Here is a 6,473-nt window from a genome sequence, read left to right on the forward strand (position 1 = left end):
TCCTAAGATAAGTGTTTGACCTTTGATATCTACCTGGGCTCAGGTGGTAGCATTTGTGTTTCCCCTGTATTGTTTCCTTTTGTCTCCCTTAGCGTTAGTGGTATTGACGAATAGCTCATACCTGCCATCCTTACTTAGGGAGATCAGGGTTTGCCTAGGGCGAGATATTCCTGCTCGGCGAAAGGTGCACAGAACTTGTATAGGGTTGGTGAGGACAGTGAGGGTGAGCTGCAGGTTATTGTCAGGGGCCACCACTTCCCCCTTTCCCTAGTGATAGGGCATTCTTTTCCCCTTCCCTTTGTATTGTATTTTACGGCCAGTATAGCTTTTATTCCCAGCCGTGACAGGAGAATTGAATCACACTATACATCCTAGATATGTGGAAGTTGTTAAGACACTCCTTTCCCAATTAATCAAAGCTTTTATGCCAAAAAAGTGGCACAAAAGCTTTGAAAAGTCACAACAATTTGGATAAATTGAGTTGTGCCAAATTTTCACTCCAAAATTTGCAGAGCTTAGGTGGGACGGGGCATGACAGCACAGCTCCTTAAATTCATGAAGAGCTGTGGTGTTCTCTATGCCAGAAATCTCACTCCAGTCCCTGAAGGGAGTAATATTTCTAGGATGGCACAAGGAGGCACATGCCACTTGTCAAACGCTCCAGATTCATGAAGATGCATAATAATAATAATAATAATAATAATAATAATAATAATAAGGTTTATTTATATAGCGCCAACATATTCCTCAGCACTTTACAATCAGGTGGGGGCTTGTATAGACAAAAACAAAACAAACAGTGCATAATTCAACAGCTACAGTAGGAATGAGGGCCCTGCTTGAAAGCTTACAATCTATGGGGAAGGGGGGGGGTCACAAAAGGTGAAGCACACTTGTAGATCTGGTCCGGCCATCGTTATGTTTGTTGGTTACATATAAAGATGAATGATCTGGTCATTAGACAGTAACCTTTTGGGTGCCCTTACGTGCTATTGGTTGTATGTAGGATGTGAGGACAGAAATAGGAGAGAGAAGGTTATGAGTAGCATTTAGAAGGTGGGACGGGGGACAGTTAGGTTAGTAAGTTATTATGATAAGCTTGTCTGAAGAGATGAGTTTTTAATGTACGCTTGAAAACTTGGGGGCTGGATATTAGTCGCATTCTTTGGGGTAGTGCATTTCCCAGAAAGAAAACTGGAAAGAAAGAAAACCGCAGAAAACTGGCGTGGCACTAGAAAAGTCTTGGAGACGGAGGTGTGAGGTTCGTATTATGGAGGAAGTTAGTCTAAGATCATTTGCGGAACGAAGGGGGCGGGTAGGATTATAGACAGAGATGAGGGATGAGATATATGGTGGTGCAGAGCTGTGGAGAGCTTTGTGGGTGAGGGATATGAGTTTGTATTTTATTCTGCAGCTGATAGGTAGCCAGTGTAGTGACTGGCACAAGGTGGAGGCATCGGTGAAGCGACTGAACAGGAATATGACCCTGGCTGCTGCATTCAAGATGGACTGGAGAGGGGAGAGTTTGGTCTGAGGGAGACCAATCAATAAAGAGTTGCAGTAGTCCAGGCGGGAATGAATAAGAGCGACAGTAAGGGTTTTTGCAGTTTCGAAAGAAAAATGGTCGGATTCTGGAGATGTTTTTAAGATGCAGGTGATATACAGTGTGCGAGTGAGTGATTGTATATGGGAAATGAAGGAGAGGTTTGAGTCAAATATGACCTCAAGACAGCGAGCATGCTGCAGTGGAGTAATGATTAAATCATCAAAGGTAATTGAGATGTCGGGTGTAGGTTGGTTAGTAGAGGGAGGAAACACAAGAAACTCAGTTTTGGAGAGATTCAGTTTCAGATAGAGGGAGGATATGCTTTGAGAGACAGCAGACAGACAATCCCTGGTATTTTGTAACAAAGCAGGGGTGATGGTTTGAGATGATGTGTATAATTGGGTATCATCAGCATAGAAGTGGTATTGGAAACCGAATCTGCTGATGGTTTGTCCAATAGGGGCGGTGTATAGAGAGAAGAGGAGAGGGCCCAAGACTGAGCCTTGAGGAACCCCGAAGGTGAGGGGGAGAGGAGTGGAGTAAGAGCTGGCAAAGGAAACAGTGAAAGAGCGGTTGGAGAGAGAGGAGGAGAACCAGGCGAGAGCGGTGTCCTTGAGGCCAATAGAGTGGAGCATGGTGAGGAAAAGTTGGTAATCCACAGTGTCAAAAGCAGCTGAGAGATCCAAGAGAAACAATAGGGAAAAGCGGCCGTTAAATTTTGCTGTTAATAGATCATTTGAGACTTTGGTGAGGGCCATTTCGGTGGAGTGTAAGGAGCGGAAACCAGATTGAGAGTGATCAAGAAGTGAGTTTTTAGAAAAGTAGCTGATTAGTCAAGAGTGGACCAAGCGTTCCAGGAGCTTAAAGATAAAGGGAAGATTAGAGACTGGTATGTAGTCAGCAGCACAGTTCTGATTGAGGGAAGGTTTTTTAAGTAGAGGGGTTATGATTGCATGTTTAAATGATGAAGGAAAGATACCTGATGAAAGAGAGAGGTTAAACATTTTGGTTAGATAGCTAGTGACAGCTGGGGAGAGAGCCTGAAGGAGATGTGATGGTATAGGGTCACTGGTGCAGGTTGTTGGGTGGGAAGAGGCGAGGAGATGCGTCACTTCTATTTCTGTGACAGACTCGAATATTGATAGTGAGCTAGAGGTGCGGGAGAGGAAAGGGTCCAGTCTCTGAGGGGATTTTTCAAAGATTTCTTTGCGGATGTCGTTGATCTTTCGTAAGAAGAAAGTGGTCAGATCATCAGAGCTTAGGTTGACCGAGGGCTGTGCTTAAGGCTCTGTGCGCACTAGAAAAGTGATTTTTCTCAAGAAAATTTCTTGAGAAACTTCTGGGAGTTGAAAATTTCCGCACCTGCGGAAAAATCCGCGGGAAAAACGCATGCGGATTTGCTGCGGATTTGCCCCGGATTTACCGCGGATTTGCCGCGGATTTACCGCAGGTTGGTCCCTCCGGTTTTGCAATCAATAATATAGATAATTGATAGACAGATAATGGATAGAGGGAAAGATGGATAGATGAATAGATAGATGAGAAAGACCTATATAATGTCCCACCTCCCTGCATTTTCTAAGCTGGCACCCTTTAGTGACTTTCATGTGGCACTAAAGGGTGCTTAGCCTTGTATTTAGCCATAAAATAAATAAATAATTTAAAAAAAAACGACGTGAGGTCCCCCCATCTTTTGTAGCCAGCTAGGGTAAAGCAGACGGCTGCAGCCTGCAAACCACAGCTGGCAGCTTCACCTTGGCTGGTAATCCAAAACAGAGCGCACCCCACGCTGTTATTTTACATTAAATAAATAATTTAAAACAAAAAACGTGGGGTCCCCCCCAAATTGGACCACCAGCCAAGGTAAAGCGGACAGCTGTGGTCTGGTATTCTCAGACTAGGGAGGTCCATTGTTATTGGACACTCCCCAGCCTAAAAATAGCAGGCCGCAGCCACCCCAGAAGTGGCGCATCCATTAGACGTGCCAATCCTGGCGCTTCGCCCCAACTCATCCCGTTGCCCTGGAGCGTTGGCAAACGAGGTAATATATGGGGTTGATGCCAGATGTGTAATGTCACCTGGCATCAAGCCCTGGGGTTGGTGAGGTCAGGCGTCTATCAGATACCCGACATCACCAACCCAGTCAGTAAGAAATAAAAAATAGACAACAAAAAAGTTTTATTTGAAAAAACACTCCCCAAAATATTCCCTCTTTCACCAATTTATTGAAATGAACAATCAATTCCACGTCTGGCGTAATCCAATAAGGGGGGGGGTCCCACGGCGATCCATACCATAGTCGCTGTCCCAGTCAATGAAGAACAGAATGTACCCCATTGGCTGGGAGAGCTATGCAGTGACCTGAGCTAACATCAATAGCCCAGGTCACTGCAGGGGATGCCGAGCGCTGCTGTCAGGAGGATAGATGAGATCATTACCTGCTGTGATCATCTCCTGCACTGCTGACGTCAGCGCTGTCACTGACTTCTATGCCCGCCGCGTTGTCAGAAGTATGTCACCGCTAGTGACAGTCTCGGGCCGCCCGCGAGACGGGCATTGACGGCAGTGACCGAGGTGACATCAGGAGGCAGGAGATCGTCACAGCAGGTAATGATCTCATCTCGCCTCCTGACAGCAGCGCTCGGCATCCCCGCGGCTGCCAGCACTGCAGGGTGTCAGTGTCTGCCTGTGTCAGTGTCTGCCTGCGCTGCAGCGTGACAAGCTGCCGATACTGCGGGCAGACACTGACACGCTGCAGTGCAGGCAGCGGCGGGGCCGGAGCGGGACACAGACTGCACGGGCACCTGGAGGTCGCACGGAAGTGCTTCTGTGCGGCGTCCAGGGAGTGTGACGTGTGTGTTTACTCTTCTCCGCTTCCTCTTCCTGGCATAATGACATCGCTTCCTGCAAAACCGCAGGCAGCGATGAGCATTATCGCAGGTAAATCGCGGCTATACCGGGGGTATACCGCACATCATTTTCTACCTGCGGTATACCCCCGGAATTTCGTGATTACATTACAGTGAATGGAGTGAAATTCCGGGGGTATTCCGCAGGTACCTGCGGAAAATAATGGACATGCTCATTTTCTCAAGAAAGTTTCTCGAGAAAATTTTCTCAAGAAATTTTCTTGAGAAAAATCCGCAGCGTGCGCACAGCTATTTTTTTTTCACATAGGTTTTGCTGGGAAATGTCTGCAGAAAGATTTCAAATCTTTCTCAAGAAATTTCCGCAGCAAATCCGCGGGTAAATCCGCGGGTAAAACGGCCTAGTGCGCACATAGCCTTAGGGGTACTTTGCACGCTGCGACATCGCAGGCCGATGCTGCGATGCCGAGCGCGATAGTACCCGCCCCCGTCGCAGCAGCGATTTCCTTGTGATAGCTGCCATAGCGAACATTATCGCTACGGCAGCTTCACATACACTCACCTGTCCTGCGACCGTCGCTCTGGCCGGCGACCCACCTCCTTGTTAAGGGGGCGTGTCGAGCGGCGTCATAGCGACGTCACACGCCAGGCGGCCAATTGGAGCGGAGGGGTGGAGATGAGCAGGATGTAAACATCCCGCCCACCTCCTTCCTTCCGCATATCCTACGGAAGCCGCGGTGACGCTGGTAGGAGATGTTCCTCGCTCCTGCGGCTTCACACACAGCGATGTGTGCTGCCGCAGGAGCGAGGAACAACATCGGACCGTCGCGTCAGCGTAATCATGGATTACGCCGATGTTGTAGCTGTTCTGTTTTGTCACAAGTCAGCTTATGGGATCACCAGTGAGGTCCTCTGAATTAGGCCTCTTCAGACCTAATCAAGATCGAGCGCTCGGAGAAAAAAGACCTGCATCCATGTGGGCATGATCAATTTCTTCTGTCTATTTAATCAAAGTACAGTTTATTTATACCATTTACAGATCAATGTGATATTGCAAAAAAAGCTTCTAGCTGGACTTTACAAGTTGCTCATATGACCTTTAAGTTTTAGCAAAACAAAGATGTAGAGTCATGCATATGAGATAAGAATAAGATAAGAAGAACATTTAGAGACAATAATAATCCTTGAGCCTGTCTCTTAGGGTACCTTCACACTTTAGCGATGCAGCAGCGATCCGACCAGCGATCTGACCTGGTCAGGATCGCTGCTGCATCGCTACATGGTCGCTGGTGAGCTGTCAAACAGGCAGATCTCACCAGCGACCAGTGAACAGCCCCCAGCCAGCAGCGACGTGCAAGCGACGCTGCGCTTGCACGGAGCCGGCGTCTGGAAGCTGCGGACACTGGTAACTAAGGTAAACATCGGGTATGGTTACCCGATGTTTACATTAGTTACCAGCGCACACCGCTTAGCTGTGTGTGCAGGGAGCAGGGAGCCGCGCACACTGAGCGCTGGCTCCTTGCTCTCCTAGCTACAGTACACATCGGGTTAATTAACCCGATGTGTAATGCAGCTATATGTGCAGAGAGCAGGGAGCCGCGCACACTGCTTAGCGCTGGCTCCTTGCTCTCCTAGCTACAGTACACATCGGGTTAATTAACCCGATGTGTACAGCAGCTACATGTGCAGAGAGCCGGAGCCGGCAGCACAGGCAGCGTGAGAGCTGCGGAGGCTGGTAACTAAGGTAAATATCGGGTAACCACCTTGGTTACCCGATGTTTATCTTGGTTACCAGCCTCCGCAGCTGCCAGACGCCGGCTCCTGCTCCCTGCTCGCTTCATTTGTCGCTCTCTTGCTGTCACACACAGCGATCTGTGTGTCACAGCGGGAGAGCGCCTTTGAAGAAAACGAACCAGGGCTGTGTGTAACGAGCAGCGATCTCGCAGCAGGGGCCAGATCGCTGCTCAGTGTCACACACAGCGAGATCGCTAATGAGGTCACTGCTGCGTCACAAAAAGCGTGACTCAGCAGCGATCTCGGCAGCGAGCTCGCTGTGTGTG

Source organism: Anomaloglossus baeobatrachus, unplaced genomic scaffold (genome assembly GCF_048569485.1).
Source record: "Anomaloglossus baeobatrachus isolate aAnoBae1 unplaced genomic scaffold, aAnoBae1.hap1 Scaffold_2449, whole genome shotgun sequence".
NCBI classification, from domain to species: domain Eukaryota; kingdom Metazoa; phylum Chordata; class Amphibia; order Anura; family Aromobatidae; genus Anomaloglossus; species Anomaloglossus baeobatrachus.